This window comes from Tympanuchus pallidicinctus, unplaced genomic scaffold (assembly GCF_026119805.1).
Source record: "Tympanuchus pallidicinctus isolate F22 unplaced genomic scaffold, pur_lepc_1.0 scaffold17, whole genome shotgun sequence".
Taxonomy (NCBI): domain Eukaryota; kingdom Metazoa; phylum Chordata; class Aves; order Galliformes; family Phasianidae; genus Tympanuchus; species Tympanuchus pallidicinctus.
Window position 1 is genome coordinate 8,941,878 of NW_026294690.1, and position 20,665 is coordinate 8,962,542.

The 20,665-nt window shown below is 47.3% G+C and overlaps 1 long non-coding RNA gene across 1 annotated transcript in view; it reads right to left on the minus strand.

The window, feature by feature from the left end:
- Positions 1-20,665, minus strand: part of LOC128078715 (uncharacterized) — a 40,303-nt gene that overhangs the window by 9,618 nt on the left and 10,020 nt on the right. The window contains exons 7-13 of the long non-coding RNA XR_008205757.1: positions 19,307-19,490; positions 16,843-16,893; positions 13,720-13,820; positions 12,870-12,942; positions 11,038-11,179; positions 7,681-7,741; positions 332-470 (exon numbers count right to left, since the gene is read on the minus strand). This is a non-coding gene — a long non-coding RNA (uncharacterized LOC128078715). The remainder of the gene's footprint in view (positions 1-331; positions 471-7,680; positions 7,742-11,037; positions 11,180-12,869; positions 12,943-13,719; positions 13,821-16,842; positions 16,894-19,306; positions 19,491-20,665) is intronic.

Sequence of the window (20,665 nt, forward strand, 5' to 3'; positions counted from 1 at the left end):
CCCTTTGATGGCAAACATGGTATAATTAACGCAAACTTCTTAAGTATCCTGGTGACCTGTAGATGGCCACATGAGAATTTTGTTATTTACTGACTTGCCAAACGTTTATTGCTTATAGCAGGACAAGTGGGAAGCAGGCATTAATTCTGATGCTGTTATCTGTGATTGTGTGTAAAGTTCATAGCAGAGACTGCCTATATGTCAACTGCAATTAAACATTTCCCAATTTTTTTGAATGAATTTCACGTTGGTGGAGGGGATTGGACTGGCAGCCTTGCAAACTGAAATGCTGCACATGGCACAGGCACAACACCTCACAACTTCCCCTTACCTGCAAGCTGAAAAAGAAAAGTCTGGCACTGGGGATCATTTGATCCTTGGCTTCTTCACTGAGATGGTCAAATCAGTACTGACAATGGCATGGCGCAGAGGGAGATTTTGTGGTGTGACATCTCCACTTGGAAACCAGCCTGAAAAATACCAAAAACAGAGCCAGAAGTGGCTATCAGGTGAATATGTTCATTTATTACCAACCTGGACTGGATTAGAACACATGACCTAGAAGTAAAACGTTTCATTTAGCCCAACTCCCTGGGCCATCTGGTCCTCGCAAGTAAACATTTCTAAGTGAGATTAAGTGACTGTTCTTTAAGCATGGTGATCTGAGTGCAAACCAGGCTGCTCTGGATCTAGCAGATCAAACCTCAGCAGCTGGCTGGTGCCGATTCAGAAACACCCTTTGCTCAAATGGCACCGGGTGCAATTCTCTGCAGTGATTCTTGGTTCAGGAAAAAAAAAAAGAATAAAATTAGCCACCAGGTAACACAATAGAGAATCAACCCCTCCTGCAAGGGAAGGTTTCTACATACCGCAGGGGGAGGGAACTGCTACTGTTTGGACTATAAAAACTGCATCAGGGAAGTATAATGGTAACCCAGCCTATGCGGCAATGCCAAGGAGAAACCAGCTACCTGCCTACATCCTGCTCCCATGTCCATATGGTTCTGCGCTGTGGGCTGCAGGGAGTTACTCGCAGGAAAGCTGGCTCTTGCTTATGAAGGCCAATGGCATCCATAAATCATTTGAAGTTGGGCCTGTCAGTGGCAGAGCATGAGCATGGACTTGTTTCTTCTGAACACTTCAGGGCTTCACTAAGATCTTCCTCAGTTGCTTTGTTTTCCTCTGAGCTCGACTCCTTGTGCCCACCCTCCATCACAAGAGAGGATGCAGCAGATTTCTTTGCTTGGGACACAAGAGTAAAAGAACATTTATGTTGACTGTTTTGATTATGATTATCTTCCACTCACTCCCACCTACCCACAGTGGCATTTTGGTAGCAGGTTATACTGCTGGAGGGATTTTTGGGTGTCTCTGGAAACTCCTAAAGGATTTTACTGTAAAATTTGCATTCATTTACCTCCTCCTACTGTAATTCAGTTCTTTCTCTAATCTTTTTCTTTCCCCTCTCCCTCCCCCCCCCCCCCCCCGCTTTTTGTAGCCCCGAGTAAAAGTACCCCATTTTGACAGTTGACCTGTCAGAAGAGAAGGGAGCAGACAGCCCCACATCACTCAGGTAACCTCTGTGCCCACAGGCGCCCTGTGACACTGCAGCTCTCCAGCCGAGCGCAGATCCAGCACAGGGAACACGCATCCCAGGAGACAGAGCACCGCTCTCCTGGCGCCAGGGCTCACCGCGATCCTCCCACGCTCCCTTTCTGATAACGAGCAAAGGTGCACGACTCCGTGCCTCAGTTTCCCCTCTGCGAAGCAGGCATCTCAAAGACACAACCTGCCCTATCAGCTGCCTGCGAGTGCTGACTCGCTCACCCCAGCAGACTTCTGGGCAAGTCGGAACAAAGCTCGGCGTGCGGTGTGTGCTGCTAGGCATCGAGGAAGGGCAAGAGCTCCTCTCTCCAGGTTGGAGGCTCCTCCCTGCCCCCTCCATGCAGCTGTGTGCAGGGCAAAAGTGACACATCGCAGGAATTAGTCATTGCTCTGTGCTGCCCGCCTGCTCCCTGTGCTGCACACAGCCAGTCCATTGTGAAGCCACGCTGTCTCCATCTCCCATGCTGTTAGCTGCTGGCCTTCCTTTCACATGCTCTGATGGTCGCTAGAAAACTGCGAGAGAACACGGCCACCGTACGAAATAGCACTAATTTGTCTCCAGGCCTTTCCTCTCCTCCGCCCGCAGTGCTCTCTCGCTACTTAACGCTTAAACCAGCTGAAGTTTACAACAAATCAAAGCCTCCCCATAGGCCCAGATTGTCTAAATACAGAAAACAGGAAGTGAGTAACCTTCAACGGGAAATTGTTCATCCGATGGAGGCCAAGACCCAAGGCCTGGCGCTCCTCCGTCCTGCCCTGCAGAGGCAGCACAGCGATGCGGGAGGAGCGGCTCAGCCAAACTTCTAATATGGTCAATTTGCGGCCGCTTTGAATGAGGAGATGGCGAAGGACACCAGATGGGCAGCTGGGAGGGTTGTTTTTAAGGAGATTGGGAATGAGATGGAGAAAAAGCCAAGGGGGGAAAGAGGAAACAGTAAAGATGCATGAATCCAAACCTCCTCGGAAGCTGAAGGTGGTAAAAGAGTGTTGCAAACACTTCCAGCGCAGAAGGGAGGGAGGAGATGCGTGACAGCCCACTTGGTGATGGAAGGGAGAACACTTCATTTCCTAGGTAGAGCGAATAATGATTTATTTTTGTAGAGCAACTTGCCTGCTTTGCCCCCTAAGGAAAGATCTCAAATTATTTTACCGGCTGTTTATCTAAGTGTTATATTATTCACTACTTAAATGCAGCCATTACTGGGGTGGAACACAGCAGCTGTTTAACAACTCAAAACAATGCCCCCTTTTTTTTCTTTTTTTTTCTTTTTTTTTTTTTTAAAAAAAAAAAAAAAAGGAAGGTCATATTAAGATCCTTTCTAACTGAAGTTGAACTTCTTGTTACATGCTGCATCCAGTGAAATTAAGCTTTGCTCACATTTACACTTCTGCCAGAATCCCCCAGACTCCAAAAACCAGCACACACAAACACATCCAGCCATGCCTCAACTCTTCCACCCTAGCTCTGGACAGGCCAGTGGACTGTGTGACACAGGGCAGCCCCTGGGCCATAGATAGCTTTCTTTTGACCCCTTGGAGCCTGTTTATCCTAACATACTTTTTTCCACAGTGACTTCACCAGATTTCTTATGTTTTATATGAGAGAGTAAAACTGGATGCATGGCATTTGCTTCACATAGACTTTCTCTCTTGCACAGAGGTGAAGCTTAGTCAGATGCTTTGCTAACAAACCAGCTGGCTAGCAGAAAGATGCTCTTAATTAAACAGCCTCTCTGGGGAGAACTCTGTCTTCTTTCCCATCGCAACAGGTTTCCTCTTTGTCCTTTGGTGGGCAGGTGTTGTCCCATTGGGGCATGGAAAAGGGCAGCCTCTGATCCCACTAAAGATAGCCCCATTGGTAACAGATCAGCAGGGGCATCCCTAGATTGTGGGAGAGTATGCCTATCTTGCTTCACTGGCTGGTGCATAATAGAGCTGGCTCCCAGTGATATATCCATGGCTTTTAACAAGAGTCCTGTTCTCCAGAGGGGTAATGAAAGGGAAAGGAACCTGGAGGGCAATGTCTGTGTCTGCCATTGCCAGAAACCACAGCTGGTCCTGCAAGTGATGGGAACGGAGACAGCGCTTCTATCCAGGAAAGATGCAAAGAAATGCTTTCCCACTGCATTATCTGCTCGCTTTAATCTCTTTCTCCACCACTTTCACACCAGGAAGTGAATTTTGCTCCAATGGAAGGTGAGATGCAGATAATCTCAGGGAAGGAAACAATACTTACTGTAACCCCTGGTCTCAGCCAGCCGTTGGTTCTTTCATGTTGATGGTTGCAGCAGCTCTGCCCTGACTCCTTGGGATCGGGTGTGCAGGCTAAAAGAGGTTAGGGAGCTCCAGCCACATCCCTGGCCTGGCTGACCAGGGAAAAATGGTTGTGACCTGCCCAGCAGAGCCTGTCTGCCTGCAGTCCAGACATAGCAGGGAGCAACTTTTCATCTACTGACCTTGCACTCAAAAGGATTGAGATAATATTAACAGGTACATTTCCTTCTGTGCTTTCCAAAGCGATCCAGGAGGCAGTCTGTCCAGAAGTATGGACTCCAGAAATCTACAATGAGCTCTACACCATCTGATCCAGGTGGCGTGGGGCCTCTACTCACTCTGTTAAGGTAGGATTTACCACCCTCACAAAGCATTGCAACAATGCATTAAAGAATGAATGCATAAAGCTGAAAATGTGCCGCAGCTAAAGAATGCAGCTGTGACTGCAAACCATGCCATAGGCATGTTCACAAAGTATACACCAGGTTTGTCCAATGAAGGAAATTCTCTTACTGACACTGTTCAGACATAGGCTCTTTGAATTTCCTGTCCGTGGTGAGACTCCTTTGGTCAGTGTCATTCCAGCTCCAGCAAAGCTGTCCACAAGGGACCCATGCCTCCCCAGCAAGGGTCCTGAATCCTTTAAAGAGTTAACCGTGAGCTCCAGGCTCAATGCACAGGAATGCACCCGCTTCAGGTGGAGTCTCATCAGAGCCAGCCTTGAGCACTGCGCTGCCTTCACGGGAACCCATACAACTCTGAACTCAACAGCAACCACATTGTGTTGCATGAGGATCAGCAGGAACTGACATGGGACCAGCATGGGACCAGATGCTCCCATTTTAAATCTCATTTCACTTTTTGCCCCTACTATGTTATTCCTTAGTACCCCACAGATACTGTGTTCCCTTGGCCCAAGCCTTCTGCACCAGTTGTGCATCTTTTCACTTGCACCCTCTTTCTCAGAGCTCTCTTTCCAATGCCTCTCACATTTATACCCTTGCAGAATTTACCTTTGTGGCTCACAAACCAGCCATGTTCCTTTACTTCTGCTCCATTAGTGTCTATTGGGCCTGGGAAGACCAGCCATTGCTGCGTGCCACTGTATGATCCATCCCTGTCAATGCTATAGCTCTGCTTGACATCACTGCCCTGCTGGCATTCCTACAGCCTGCTTTCACTTTTACTCCCAATGCTGAACAAACCCAGCTCTTTTCTTCATGTACACATACGTATGTATTTATACAAATACATCCCACCACAAAAACAGACCTATTTTCAAGGTTTAATATGCTCCAAGTTCTGCTGTGGACTCTTCCTCTTTTGTTGCAGCTGTGGTTTTTTATAGGGCAAGCTTTGTGGGTTTGCAAGAGTCCTTGGATGCCTTGGGAAATGTTCTGCAAAAGCGAGCTTTCTCTCCATGTGTTCTGCACTCCAGCCACCAGGTCCTGAAATCTCTGTGCACAGGATTTCCCCTATTAAAATGGAGACAACGCCTACTTGCCTTTCAGGCAGACCTGATTGATACTAGTTGTTTATAACTGCAGTATCAGGCAAAGAAACAAGAGTGCCAGCTAGACTCCCTCCTACATCATCTGCTCTATGTGAGCTGCAGCACAATACCAGGATGCTCTGAACAGGCTCAGAATCACCACCTCACAGCCACAGAAGCTCTGGCTACCTGATGCAAGCTGCTTTGCCACCACTCTGCAAAGAGTAAGGCTTTAGCCACTGCCTTAAATGTCTTCATGCATGACATGAGAGAAGCAATCCCAACTACCTGCAGAAATAAGGGAGAGCCTACAAGCACTAAACAACCGTGAAACAATGAAGGCTACACCCTCTGCCTCCCCTGTGCTCGTCCTAGTTACAAGAGAAAGTAACTGGCTTAAAAGAGTTGAGGATTAACCTAACACACCTGGGTACCACCTGCTGCTTTACTGGCTCCAGCTCGCAGTTCTGTGACAAGCTGAGCACCTGACAGCAACATCCCTTTGAAATACCAGATCTGCTAAGGGTTTGGAAAAGCCTTGCTGTAGCACAAGGCAATTGGCAATATGCATGAAGACAAGTCTCCTGGGGCTGGCTGGCAGCAAGGAGGGATAACTTGGGGAAAGAAAATGCTACAAGCACAGCACAAGGCATGCTCTTCATAACCAAACAGCAGCTTAGCCCTGTAGAGTTAGCACAGCATTAAGGTTCTTATGAGAGGCAAAGCACACAAACGCCAAAAAGAACAACAACAAAAAACTTCTCTAAGAAGCAACAGAAAGTTGTCTCAAGGTGAAAAGCACATTTGTCCAGCCTTGCCTACTTGTAGCCTGACAGAGAGGGAGGTGAGATACGAGACTGAGCAATTTGCAACCTTCTAGTTCCCTCTCTCCCACCTCCTCCTCTCGTGGGAAATGAAAGAGACCTTTTGTGGAAGGAGGGAAGTCGGTGTGCAGCCAGTGTGTGCTGGGAGCAGCCTGGACTCGTGCGAAGGATCCCAGCATGCAAGCATGTGTGCAGGGCTGCGTGCACACACACACACGCGTGTGCACAGTTATGCTGAAGTGCTTGGGGCCGGCCCAGGGCCATTTCTCAGAAATCTCCTCATGCGTGTCTGAAAAGGTGGATCAGGCAGCGGAAGCGGTGAAACCACCACCATGCCCAGGCCCCAAATGACTGCCTTTTCTCTCTTTTTTTTTTTTTTTCTTCTTCTTTTTTTTCAGCTCCCCCCACTCCTTCCTCCTTCCCTCCCCACCCTGCCCTGTTGAACCGCAGCACCAGAGCGGCAGAACCTGATGCTGGAGGAGAGTGAAGGAGGCAGCCACAGCCAGCCATCATCCAGCTCCCTCCTCCCTGCTGCCATCCCACTGTTCTAGTAGCACGGCCCCTGCCTCTGTGAAGGCTCAGGTCTGGGGAGCATGGCAGGAAAGGTAAAATGAGCCAATGGTAGGATAAAAACAGTTTGGTTTTCTTTCTTCCCTCTTCAAAGCATGGCTAGGTTGTTGTCTTCTCCCTGGGTGATGCTGAAGAGAAGATGGAGGCTTGGATGAGAGCCTCCTAGGGGACAACTTCAGCTGCAATTCTCCTTCGACCAATATCACTCCATCAGGTCTCTTTTAACCTATTTCCACTATAATGGGGACAAAAAAAGGGTGTCCGTCACCATTCCCACCCACCACATCGGGCAGGGAGAGGGGAAGCATGGCTGGAGCCCTCACTTCTGTTTACTGCTCTTTGTTAGCAGCAAAGCTTTCCTCTTGCCATGCTTCCTGATAGCAGTGGGCCAAGCAGCGAGACTGTGGCCTGAGCCCCCTCCATCTGCAGCCTAAAATGGCGGTCGGGACAGACCTCAGCCCCGTGATGGCGGACAGCCCTCCGCCATCCCCACACAAGCTCTCACCACCCCAGCACCTTTCCCTGAGGGAAATATGCTGGATCTGCATCTTGTGCTGCAAATTTCCTCCTCCCGTTGAGGAAGAAACTCTGGAAAGTTATAAAGGCCCAAACTCTAAAGGCAGTTTTGGCAACGATGTTGGAGATCTGCTTGATAGAGCACATTAGGCTCTTCTAATTTTGGGGCACTGCTGGGTCAAAAATAAACCTTACACAAAGCAAAACAAGACAATTTTTACTTTGCACATTTTCTGTATAACAAAAGGTACTGGATGAAAGAAGGGAACATGGGAATCCACAAAGTGGAAGGATGGAAGGGACAAATTGAACATTGCAAAAAAAAAACAAAAAAAAGAAGTGTAGTGCCAAAGGAAAAAGAAAAATGCATTGAAAGGAATTAAGAAATAGAGGTGTCACCTGAGGTTGTCCTGAACTCTACCTGGGTGTGAGGAAGATGGAGTCCTTATGAGGCAAAAACCTAAAGGGAGATAGGAAAAAGGAGTAAATAAAGAAGGCAAGAAATGAGAGCGTGCAAAAGCCCACTCAGAGATCTAAGGATTAAAAAGAAAACCTTTAGTAGAAATGGAAAACAGGGAGGCAACCAAACAAGAATATTCAGTCAGTTAAGGCTTGCAGGGAAAAGATAAGGGCAGCAAAAATGCAGAATGAGTTAATTATAGCCAAAGGGATTAAGGAGAATAAGAGGCCTTTTACAAATATATCAGGGGAAACAGAAGAACTAGGTAGAAGGTGGGTCCGTTAATAATAGGTCAGAGTAGGGAAGGAAAATAATGAAACAAGGGGACAAATCATGCCAAGAGCTATGTGGGCATCTTCCTGCTACCATGCAGCCCGGGACCTCCATAACTGAGGTAGGGTTCAACCGGAGACTCTCATCCACAAGGACACATCTGAGCTGGGTGTGGAGATGTGCCATGAAGCTCTGTGCAACACCTGACACCTTCCCTGAAGAAATCAAGATGAATGCTTTCAGTGATGTAACTGCCTCAGATCAGGCAGGCTCATACAATAAAACAGCAGCGGCTGATGGAGGAAAAACTGCCTGGATTTTTGTGGTGTAGGAGGCTGAAAGAGTTAAGGTTATCCACGTATGTGGTGCAGTGGCCTCAGAAGAAGACCTAGCTAAAACATGTCCAAATATCTATGGGCCTTTCTTTGACTCGTGTTGCCTTAGCTAGGTTATTTCTTCTTTGTCTGCCTTGGTCAGCCCCACAGACTGCAACCACGGGTAACACCCAGCAAATCCCTTAGGGCTGGAAGCAGGGATTGGCACGTATTAGGACTCTGTAAAACTTGCATTTCACTGACTGGTGAGCCAAATTCTAACCTTTTAAGAAAGTTTGCACAAGGATTTGAAGCATTTCAGATATGCACACATTCCTGCCATCAGGATTTTGGCTTTCTCCCGCTCCAGAAATAAAATTTGGCTCCAAATCCCAGGTTTCCCTCTCAGTTCCTATATAAACAAGAGGCTCAGCTAGGAAAACGACAGAGTATTTATATTTTGTCAAAGTTAAAAAAAACACAACAACACATCAGAGGATAGAAACTATTTTGCCCAGCTCTTTCATAGCGGGGAGCTCATAGCTGTCCTGCCTGCGGGCTGCTGGAGGCTTTCTCCAAACCAGACCCCTCAGGCACCCTCCAGCCCCCATCTGCCAGGCAGGAAACAAAGGGCCAGCGCCTTCCTGGCAGGAGACAAGGTGCCAACCTGCCTGTCTCTGTTTACCAGAGGGAGGGATGTTAGCTGGGTGCGAATGGGGGCTGGGACCATGGCTGGGCGGGGGCCATTTGTCCTCCATTCCTGACTCTCCCTTCCGCCACTCTGGCTGTATCCCTCTGATTTTCACTTCTTTTAAGTGCTTTAGATAGTTAGCAGGCTGATGAGTAGAAAATAAAAACTATAGGACTCTAGTTCTGCAAGGGAAAACGGGACAGCCTAAACTCTTGCGAGCCAGTTCCCCTCAGCTCCATCCTCCAAAGATACAGGGTGCTTTGGCCCACGGGTCAGCCATGCAAAACACACGGCTGTTACACAAGGCTGAGCAGGTGGCTCTGTAGGCTGGGCATTGACACTGGAGGCTCATTCCACACCCATCCACTCAAGTCCCCACAAATGACAAAACCACTGCTGACTCCCTTCCATTTCACCTGTGTTGTGCATTGCAGGGTGAAGTCAGCACTCTCCATCTCCCTGTTGCCTCTTTGCACTTTCAACCCGAGTATGTAAAACTACAGGAGGAAAGAGAGGTTAAAATAACAGCAGTCAGTAATTAAAGACAGAGAATATACTGACATTTATAGGTCTTCCACCAGTTGTGCTTTTACTAACGTGATCTCTATTGGGTGTTATGTTAGTGGGACTCTCCAAAGAGTCACCAAGCAGGAGATCAGAAGAGCTATAACAAAAACAGTTATATGCCATCATTTGGAACTAGATCATCTCTGAGGTCCTATCCATCCCAAGCCATTCTGTGTTTCTACAATTCTGTGATTTGGTATTGAACCCTAAACTGAGGAGTGACACACAGGTGATGCTGAATGCTGAATTTATAGGCAAGTATACATTCCCTCACCTCTGTCCCTCCTGGAGGCTGGAGGAGACACAGAGTTTGGTGGCTCCTAGCCTGCCTCTGCCCTGCACAGAGCCATGCTGCTACAAAAATAACCCCCTTTATTCCTCTTTTCCTTGAGTACCTGTTCCATCTCTCCCAGCTGCCCAGGAATCAGTTTGTAAAATCCAGCCAGCAGGAGAGGTGTTGTCACAGGAGGGAAAAGGAGCAAGGAGCCAAGAAGCTTCAGCACTGAAAGGAGCAGCTGTGGCGGAAGGCAGCACTTGGAGTGATCTCATGAATCAGCCATGACATTATCTGCAGTGAAATGCCTGGGAAGGGGTTTCCCATGTCCTACCCTGACCTGCAAGGTTGACTCCATGGGGGCCTGAAGGGCATTTTGATTGCCAAAGACAAAGGCTAGATCAGGAGGAAATGATATTTTATTTAACCTCTGCGTCGAGGTGGGGGCCTGAGGGGAGGGCAGAAGCAGGGGGGAGGTGACAGAGGCGTGGGGATAATGCTGGGGGATTCACAGCAGAGAACTCTGTAACATATGGGCTTTCACTAAAGCACATGTCCCACCAAAAAGCCAATTTCCCTCAGTGTGCTGTCAGTTGCTGCCAGGCAGCTTGCTCTGTCAGGGCTGTGCTCTGCCACACAACGCCCCATTCGGTGCCAATATGGAATTTCCTTTAGGGAAAGGGTTGCAATAATTGTCTCTCCTATTTACACAGTGATTTCCAGACAACGTGCCAGAGCCTGGAGCCTTTATACAAGCAAAGCTCTCAGGGACACCCTGACTTGGCTCCAGTGTCAGCTCTGAGCACTCAGCACGATGTATGATGAGGCAGGGGACTGCAGACCTGTTGGTGCAGGGAGCAGCTATCCCTAAAGTGCCCCATTCCCAAAGTGCTCATAAAAGAAATCGGCATCAAAAGCACTCTGGAGTGGTAGTGTGGGGTGTGCTTACCTCCTATTTAGAAAGCATTAGATCTACAAAGGCTTTAAATATCTTCCTGATGTGACATGCCTGTAGGAAGTTGCTGTAGATGTCCTAAGGACCCGTGTGATCTGAGGGTGGGAGGGTAAGCCTGGAGGGATGGGAGCACAGGGGAATGCAAGAGTGCCTGCGAGGGAGGGTGGTGGGCTCTATGCAATTGAGCCCTGGGGGAGAGGTGGGGGGTCACAGTGGTACAACCTGCAATGCCAGCAAGGTGAGGCCACGGTGGTGGAGTTCATTCTGGTCTTCCTCTGATGAGCCTGAGAGCTCCATTCACGGCACATGGAAGTAATGGGTGGTTCTGAACAGTTCCAGTTTCGCTGATCCTCTCTGTTTTCAGCTGACACAGAAACACAAGTGAGATAGACCAGAAGTGTGAGAAAGGGTAAAGGCCTTCCTTCACTCCAGATCATTTTCTCATCAGATCAAGTGGGCATGCAGTGGCATTTTGTTACTTCCTTTGGAAGGTGGTTTCCATACTTCTTATACAGGCATATATACAACCCAGGATGTATTTTGCCAGATTTCTGTTTTCACTGTTAAGAAGAAAGCAGTCATGGCTGTCAGTATGAATTCTTACAAGTGCAAAGGACATAAAAGTGGCACCCCCTCCCATCTTCCCACAGTACCAAAATATCACGTGTCAAAGATGCTCCTGCTGAGAGATGAATTCCCCCTTCATGCAAAGTTTGGGGACTGAGGATTGTTCCAAGTGTTTCTATTTCAGACACTTGGTCTTTGACCAACTCATTGCATTTCAGGCTTGTGCTGAAGACCTGAGGACCATATTTGTTTGTATTCCCCCTGCACTCAGGGCCCGGATCGCATCTGCCTGTGCAAAACTGCAGCCTGCCCTAAGCACGTTCCCCAGATATGTGGTTCCTCAGAGGTCCTGGGTAATTCGGGGCAGGTCAGGCACACACCAGCTCTCCAGCTCTGCTGTGCAGGGAACCCACAGCACAAACTGACCCATGGGGAGCATGACCCAAAGTGTCAAAACAGGGCCTTTTACATTTTCCACTGCCACCAAACCTGTTTGACTGAATTGCAGGTTAAAAAGGCATTGTGTCTGTAATTGTTGGGCTTTAGAGAGCGTGTCTTTTCCTTTAATGAAATACCTCGCTCATTCCATTCGAAAAGGAACCAAAGACTTCTCAGGTTTATGATAAAGTTGTAAAAATTTTATTTACCCCATATTTCCTGCTGGGTTATTTATGAGGCATTTTGTCAGCTCTCATAAAACTGCCTAGTAAAATATATTTTCTTACCAAAAAAATAAAATCATTTGTGTGGGACATCTTGAGAGCAGCGAGGACAGAGTTAATGGGATACACACACGTTCCGACCCCAGGAGAAAACAAAACAGAACAAAAGCCAGGCATTGTTGTGCTGTATTAGTTAATAATAGATTTAGAGCTGAAATCCTGCTCCCACTGATGTTACTGGAAGTTGGTCCTTAATAGAAAATAATCAGAGAACCAGCTGCCATGAAACGGAGAGCCCCAAAGTGAACCTGAAGTGCATCAGAGCGCCCCAAAAACACATTTCTCCTGTTGGAATTTCACAACAAAGAGCAGCTTGGCAACTTTTTACTTGAAATGTGGTGACTTCGATTTATTTGACTCTGGGAGAGATTCAGATTGCCACTCTGAGCTTGAACCCAAGGTCAGTTGTTTGTTAATAAAATCACTTTTACCTAGATAAGCTTCAAGCTGCACAAAGTGAAGCTCCTTAACACGAAGATGAAGGAGATCCCATTGTGGCAGCTGCTGTCAGCTAGCCCAGGCACAGGAAAAGCACAACCCACCCTCTCCAGGCACAGCTGGGGGAAATTTGCCTCTCTTGGAGCACTGCTTCTCAGTTGTGTGTCATATGTCTGCATCTGCTCCGTTCTCCATGATCTGAACTCTCCCATTTTCTTTCTCCCCAGCAATGCTTATGTTCCCTAATCCCAGTGGGAAGCTTGGAACACTGTGTCTGTAGCTCTGCATTCCTCCTAACACCCTCATTTCAGCCCTTGCATCACTTACCACGTGCAGATGGGTTGGATTCAGGTAAATCCTCCTTTTTTTTCCACCCAGGAGCTCAGCAAAGGTATTCTAGCTGGGAGGCAGCAGACATACAAAGGAAGCAAGAAAACAATGAATAAAAGGCAAAAGAAAATAGGCAAGGAGAGCTGTTTTTAAAATAACAGCAGCTAGATGCTGGGAAGCGGTCAGAGGGCTTTTGTTTGGTGCCTGCACTGTGCTTGGCACAGCACAGCCTCCATACAGCTGAGCTCCATACTCCCGCTGCCGTGCAAAAGTAAAGCAGCAACAGCAGAGCATGGGAAACAGGCAAGCAGCCAGGTTTGGAAAGGTATTTAAGTGTCTAAAGGCACAGTGGGATATTTATTTACAGATGCTGGTACAGGTCCATGGTTTCCTACGGGAACCATGGGGCATTAGGCTCACAGTGCCAGTGCTTTATTGGTGCCACCAGGTGTTATCTGTGCCTTTAGGTACACGTAGAGCTGCTTTACCTCTTGACAAAGGCTTGTTTATAAACATTGCTCATACTGTGGGGTTGCTCTCCTGTGTGCCTGCACGGTGCTTCTGCGTGCAGGCTCAGAAGGAAGCGGGGAGCAGCCTGCTTCCCTCTGGGGAAAGCACAGAGCACGTCCATAACGTGGGATGTGCCAGGCCTGAGCTAGTGGATGGCTGCAGAACAGGCTGTGGTTTAAACAAAGTGGACCAAACTCCAACTCAGCCCTGCCAGAAATGCCTGATACTGATACAGATAGAAAGTGAATTCTACAACAACTGTGCTCTCCCTAGGCAGTATTCTCCTAGGCTAAGGTTTACAGTGACCCAGTGAGCACAAAATTGGAGGCAGACCCACCTGGAATGTTTGTCAGCTGTCAACAAGATGCAGAGGAACTCCGACACAGAGGAGAGGGCAGATGTGTCTGCAGGCTCTCTGGATGAGGCTCTGAGTGCTGACTAGGTGGAGATGGAGACGGAAAGCCATTTCTATTCCAGATATCAAACAAGCTCTCAGGGAAATTCCTTCTACAGCTTAATTCATTTAAAAAGAAAACACCTTTGCCTCCCAGCTTTCAGGGGGTTTTGGCATCCCTTACAACCAGTGCAGTCAGTCGTTCCAGAATCAACAGCTTTTGGTCAATGACTGACAAGGAAGGGCTGCTTTGCCTCAGTGCAGCGGGGAGAAACCAGCAGACATGTGGCAGACGCCGTGTTTGCACTGGTGGGAATAATGCTTTCGACTCAGCTTACGAAAGGTGAGCTGGCAGGATGTTAGCATACCACACACTTTGACAAACCCCTGGTGATGAGAGAGCTGCTGCCCGCCAGAGAGACCTGGCCCAGGGGAAGGTTCCTGCCTGTCCCACCAGCCTATTGATTCCAGTGCGGTACATTCCAAAACTAAAGCTACAAAATGCTTCTCCCTGCACTCCAGGCTGGCACCGGAATGCATGGTGCTTAGGCTCGAAACCTGGCGCTGGAGTAATCCCTAGGAAAGGAAAATAAGTGGAGGCAGATAGCAGGGATGTGCAATAGCTGCCGTGGAGGTCTGTGTAAAGCTGCCATTGACTGGGGTCCTTGTCAAATGGCAGACACGAGGCTTATAGCTGCTTTTTTTCCTCTTTGCAATGGGCTGTGTTATTTCTCTTCCCCACTGCCAACTGGCATCAGTGACTGATTCATTCGCACCAAACACAAAGATATGGGCTCTCAGAAGCCAAGCAGGACTCTCACCTAGGGAACGCGCTGGAGCTTTTTAATAAAGTTTAGAGAAGCATTCGGGCTTTTCCACCATAGTAGGAGAAGATGAAATTCTTTAATTGTTTGTGTTTGGTAGAACTCATATAAAAAGAGGATTTGGGATTCTGGGGAAGCTTTAGAGCTGACTCTGACCTTAAGCTGTGTTTCTGCACAGCACTGCATGCTCCCACACTGTGCTCCCAGCACTCACCCTGGGAACAGCCCTCACTCGCATCCCCCTGTCTTCAGCACACGGAGTGATTCAGGAAGGCAGCAGTTGTTTTATCCCATTGTTAGAACAAGCTCTTTAGGAGCCTGTGCAATATAAAAGCCGTGTTGTCATGCACAAACGCTGTGTCTCATCACAGACCAGGTCTGACCAGCTTGAGGTTCAACACAAGCTTAGAACTAACAGTGACAACATGAGATCTAGGAACACAAACACAGCAGCCAACAGCCCAGATGTGCACTGGTGATGGCACGTGAAGCATTTGAATCTGGATTTCTTACACCACAGATAAGCTCACTAATACTGCAGTCAGCCTGTGTGGCATCTCTCAATCATGATAAAAAGAAACTAGTTTGATTTTAATTGATAGATAAGAGGAACACTGGGGGCTGTTTTGACTTTTCAAATCTTGAAAATCCTTTCCGGGTGGGAACTCTGCCCTCCACCTCCTTCACCTTACATCCCCAAGTCACTCACACAGACGATGGGATGCTTCTCCCTTTTGGGCTCCATGCGTTTCACTGCCATTCTAGGTATTGGAGCGTTGAGCAGAAACCAATGCCAAAGCTGTGGCACAAGCACAGGCTTGAAGGTGAAGTGCAGAGCAATTCCTGTGGCTGAAAGATGCCAAGATCTCAGCCCCAAATGCCATCTGGCATAAAGTCTCACCGAGAAGTAGACCATCTTTCAGGACAGGACTGATGAGTTAACTCTTTTCCCAGCATCATCCTGAATGGCAGAAAGGTTCAGCAGTCAGCGTGGCATAGGCTGGTTCAATTTTTCATGCAACAGTTGCTTTTACCACTATTAAATCACATGGCTCTGCAAGGGCCAGCCAAGATCTTCAAACCAGCAACAGCTATGGCTCAGTAGTCAAAATTTGGCTCAGCCTGCCAACCTGGAGATGAGAATGAATGACTTTCACCTCCTGGAACCTCAGCAGTGTGGGGCCTGACCAAACACTGCAGGAGTGTAGGGGTGCCCAGCTGTTAATGGTGCACGTTTGAGTCAGGCTGAGCAGATAAACCTGCAGCTTTTCAGGGCAAGCTGGCAGAAGGCAGATCTATCTGCAAACTGAGAAATGCAAACAAGGAGGAAAAAAGTTCAGTTTTGCATCCTGAAAGAAAATGCAAATCTTGGTTGTTGTTTTTTTTTTAAAATCTTTTTTTTTTTTGAACGTCAGTGCCAGTCTTCTCCCTCTGATTTCTACACCTTTTGGCACAGGAATGAAACCAGTCTAATCTCAGTCACTGGCTGAGGAATGCTCAGGCTTTCTGAAGTCCCAGCCCACTTGGATAGCTGTATTTCTGAGACAGAGAAACAGCAATCTTTCTCCTTTTAACATCAATAACACCAGTTATTCTCCCAAAGAATTATTATCAACAATTCCTTTGCTATATTTACAAAGAAGCGGGGCTATTCTTAGAGAAAACACTAAAAAAGCCATTTTATTCAGCTTTCTTGGCAGTTATACAAAAATGTAAGGAATGTAGTCAGTTAAAAACATCAAATCCCCAGCACGAGTCTATAAGAGCTTCCCTAATGCATATTTACAGTATAGAAAGCAACCGCTTTCCTGTTTTGTAGAACAAACAGGGAACCTTCTCTTTTCCTCCGAGCTGTTCCTGAAGACCAAACATTAAGTTTGACACAGAATGCTGCTTTTAATGGTGCAGACTGTAAAATTTAATGCCTAGAAAATGGAACTTTATACTACAGCCTTCTTTTCCTAAAAAGGAATCGGAGGCGAATTTTACTGCGGGTTTCAGGCAAGTTCTGAATTGGCAGCCCAGGGTATCAGAAAAAACCTTCAGCCACAGCTCAGTTGGCCATGGCAGTGCTCACTTGTTCCATGCTGCTCCTCGCCCTGACAAGGACATGCAGCCCTAGGAGGGGGGAATCATAAGTAGGGACCCTGCCACTGTCCCCATACATACAGCAGCATCTCAGGGCCTTGCTCCAGCCTCTGCGTGCCATCTAGAAAGATCTCTTTCTTAGGGCATTACTTACTGCTCAGGAAGGAGGCTGTGGCTCATCTGGGTCACAGCTTTCCTGGTGATACTGAAAACAAAAGAAAGATGTGGGTTATTGCTCCAGGTTTGGTTAATGGGTTTGACTCTTACCTGGTGAAAATGGACAGATGCTTCCAACATTGCTTATACTGCACAAACACCAAATGGTTTCCAAATGGACATGACAGTAGCTCCTTTAAAGAACAGTCTATTCCATGGGGAAATAAAGACATTCCAACTTTTGGGGTTTCATAAATCTACTGGTATAGACAACATACTGCGGAACACGATAGGGACACAGGTATTCAGCTTCTCCCTCTTTCTCTGCTCTAACTCAAAAGAAGAGTCCATTTTTGGCATCTCTAAATTGAAGGTCTCTGGAGCCAGCTTGAAACTAAAGATCTAGAAAGGCTCCGGATCCCATTCCCAGCACTTCAAATGCTCTCACGTGTCCCAAGCCACAGACAGACTGGAAACCTCCTCCTCCAACTCCACGCTGTATCAACATTTCCTTTATTCTGCCACTTGCAGACCTGCTGTTTAAGACGTGTTTTTGGCACGTCCTTCCTAGTTTAAGTTGCATACGTGCTTGGCTCAGGCAGGTGACAAAGCTGTCTTTGCGGCATGCTTCAAGCCTTTGTTTTTGCAAACAACCCTACCACAATGTGCTGTGCCATGGGGCTGAATTTGGCCATAGTCATCCTCCAAGAACTCCTTTGGACAGATGATGCAACCCTGAACAGATTTCTATAGGCTTTTGTGATTTGTGCAGCAACCATTGGCTTTTCTTTGTGTTCCAGAGCCATCAGAAGCCGGCAAACCATCATCCTGAGTAAGCCAGGCAAGAAAATGACCACACTTGAAGGAAGAGAGGAAATGAGAGATTCGTCCAGGTCTCTGGCTCCCATTTGCTGTCATGTAGCAGTTTCATCATCATACGAAGTGTCAATAAGATACCAACAGGGTAAACAATTGTCAGACAGATTTTCACAGAGCCAGTTGACTGGACCATGGCTGCTTTGTACACAATGCCAATGCAGTGTCATTTCTAATGGGGGAATTTATACAGTGTAATTATGTCAGAATTTGCTCCAGGCTACACACTGTTGCATTATAAACCTGGCCATTGCCATGCGATTAGTCAGAGCCTTAAATAACACTGAAAGTAATTATATCAAGCAAGTAGTTGTCAAAGGCTGACAAAGAAAAGTGGTGAATTCCAGTGCTTGCCACATACCGGCCCTGGAGGAGGTTAGCTAATGATGATGGCCTTCATTGCTGGAGGGTTGGGTACCCGAGGCCACGTCCCCATCAGCTGACTCACAAAGCTGTTTAAGGACCCGCTCGTGGGGCCCTGTAATTACACAGCAGAGAGGACTCCTTCAGGTGAGTTCTGATAAGATTCCCAGATGACTGGATTTAGATGCATGTGATTGAAATGCAAAAAGCGGGGAGCTGCCTCACATGGGAGCATAGGGCCAAAGGGGCTTTGCATCAAAGAGATGGCCCTGCATGGTTGCAGGGGTAGGTGGGTGGCTGCCTTTCCCTCCTGCCCCTGCAGCCCTGCACGAAAACACCATCACAACACCATTATTCTACAAGAGTGAGGAGACCATTCAGGAGGGGCAGAAGAAGGATTAGAAACTGCTGGATTAAGGGCAACAGCCGGGCTGTGCAGTGCTCCTATTCTGCACTTTCTAACAGAAGAGTTCCAATCTGTTGGCATCCTTGGATTCCCATTTCCCAGAGAGAAGAGCACAAATCCTCTGCTTTCCAAGTCATGCTGAGCTCCAGGCCTGTGAGGGGGACAAAGCTGGCTGCTATCTCCCTTGCTCTGGCCCTGGTCCCTCAGGGCTGTTACAAACTATCCCAGTTTGTAGCAGATCTCCTGAGGGCTACAATAATGGCTGGGAATTACTGTCACGCAGCTCTGCTTGGCCTCACTCAGCCCTGAGTCACATCGGGTGCTCCCCCTTTGCTTTGCCTTCGCTTTTCCAGTAAATGCTCAGTTGGACCCGGAGTTATGCATGCAGGCTTCATCCCTCAAGAGCTCGTGGTATCTGAGGCATCTGCGACGCTGCAGCAAAATCACAGCCAGAAACGCTGCTGCTGCTGGTGCCTTGCAGTATCTGAAGCTGAGGCACTCGAGCAACGGTACAGGCACACTTTTAGAAATAGAGTGGATAATTCATGAGAAATCCCCACTACTTCTGCTTCTACCTGGCCTGAAAAGCTACAGAGACCAACAGCAACTTGTGGTATCCTGACATTTCTGCTTTTGTCTGGGATGGGAATTGAAGCAGGCGCTAGATTGACAACAGAAATTATAGAATGGCAGAAGATGAGGCAAATATTTTCAAACTGCAGCAATAATAATAATAATAATAATAATAATTCCTCCCTTTGGTTTTATGAACAGACATTCAGCATAGTTTTCACTTGCTCCATCCCCTTCCACTGACCTGGAGGAATGGTGACAGGAGCCCTGCGTTGTACATCCTGTTCCAGCTCCATGAAGAGGTGCCTGTCTGCAGCTGCTGCTCATGGATTCCATCCAGAGGTTGCCACCTCTGCTGCTCTGCCAGCAGAACTATTTGTGTCATCAGCTATTTGTGTCATCACTTCTCCGGCTCCATCAAAATAGTCCTGCCTAGAGAAGATCTGAATTGAATTGGTTTTAAAATACAAAAGCCACATAAGTCTTTGCTAGGATAGGACTAAATGAAGAGCTGTTGTTAACCAGCACAGTCAGGTCAATGCCTTGAGCAAGAGTCAGCACAAAAACACAAATGAAATACATACACCAACATTAACAAACTGTCCTCCATTATCCCCACTTTCTACCCTATTTCTTCATCTAACCCTCTAGAGAATTGCCTCCATGTGTTGGGCTGGCATAAATCTAACCCAACAAAAAAGGACTTTATAAATGACTTTTTATTATTATTATTCATGTTATTATTTGCTGCTGAATATCCTGAGCTGGCTCAGCAGGGCATCCATGCAAACCAAAACCCAGATACAACGTTACAAGGTGCGTGTCTTCTGAGGTCTTAGTCTCAAAATCTGCATCGCCAAGCTACTATGAAAATAAAAGATGCTGTGGCAACAGAGCAGGAATTGAACAGAGGTAAATTTGAGTTTCAGATGAGAGAAAGGAGGGGGTGGGGTGAAGAATGAAGGGTGATGAGAAAAGAGATGCCTTTTAGGAACAATGCACCACTGTTTTACGGGACAGGATTTCTCTTGAGTTTCTTGAAGTCTGATAATTTTACATCCACTTCTGGATGTTAATTCCCAGTCATTTTAGCTCATGTCATCAGCTGTTCTAATAGAGCCAACTCGGTAAAGCTGCTGCTGAATTTATCAAATGTGCAGTCACATATGTGCATACATTGTGTGCATCAACTGTGAAAAAGGAAGTCAAAACCAATACTCTGATCAAATTTTCCATCTGAGGTGTTTTGCCTCGCTAAGTAAGATAAAAGAAGCGAATCTTAGGGGAAAGGCAATCCGATAATGTGGCTGGTTGGCTTGCTGTGATTTACCCTTGGTGCCACTGTGCTCTGGAATACCGGGATGTTCACCTCGGTTTTTGTTTTGAACTGGGGTTTTGGCAGCAGGGGTGCTTTTTTGCTAAGGTGCCCAAGTTGTTTGTTTGCAGGTTTGTCAGGTGAGTGGGACTATCACTCAGACTGGGGGCATACGAGGGCCAGTTTTGGCTAGCATTGGCCATGGCCATTCTGGCCACTGAGATGGTGAACAAGCAGACGTTCTCCATAGCAACCATGCATTTGGCTGCCTTTTACCAAAGCAGAGCA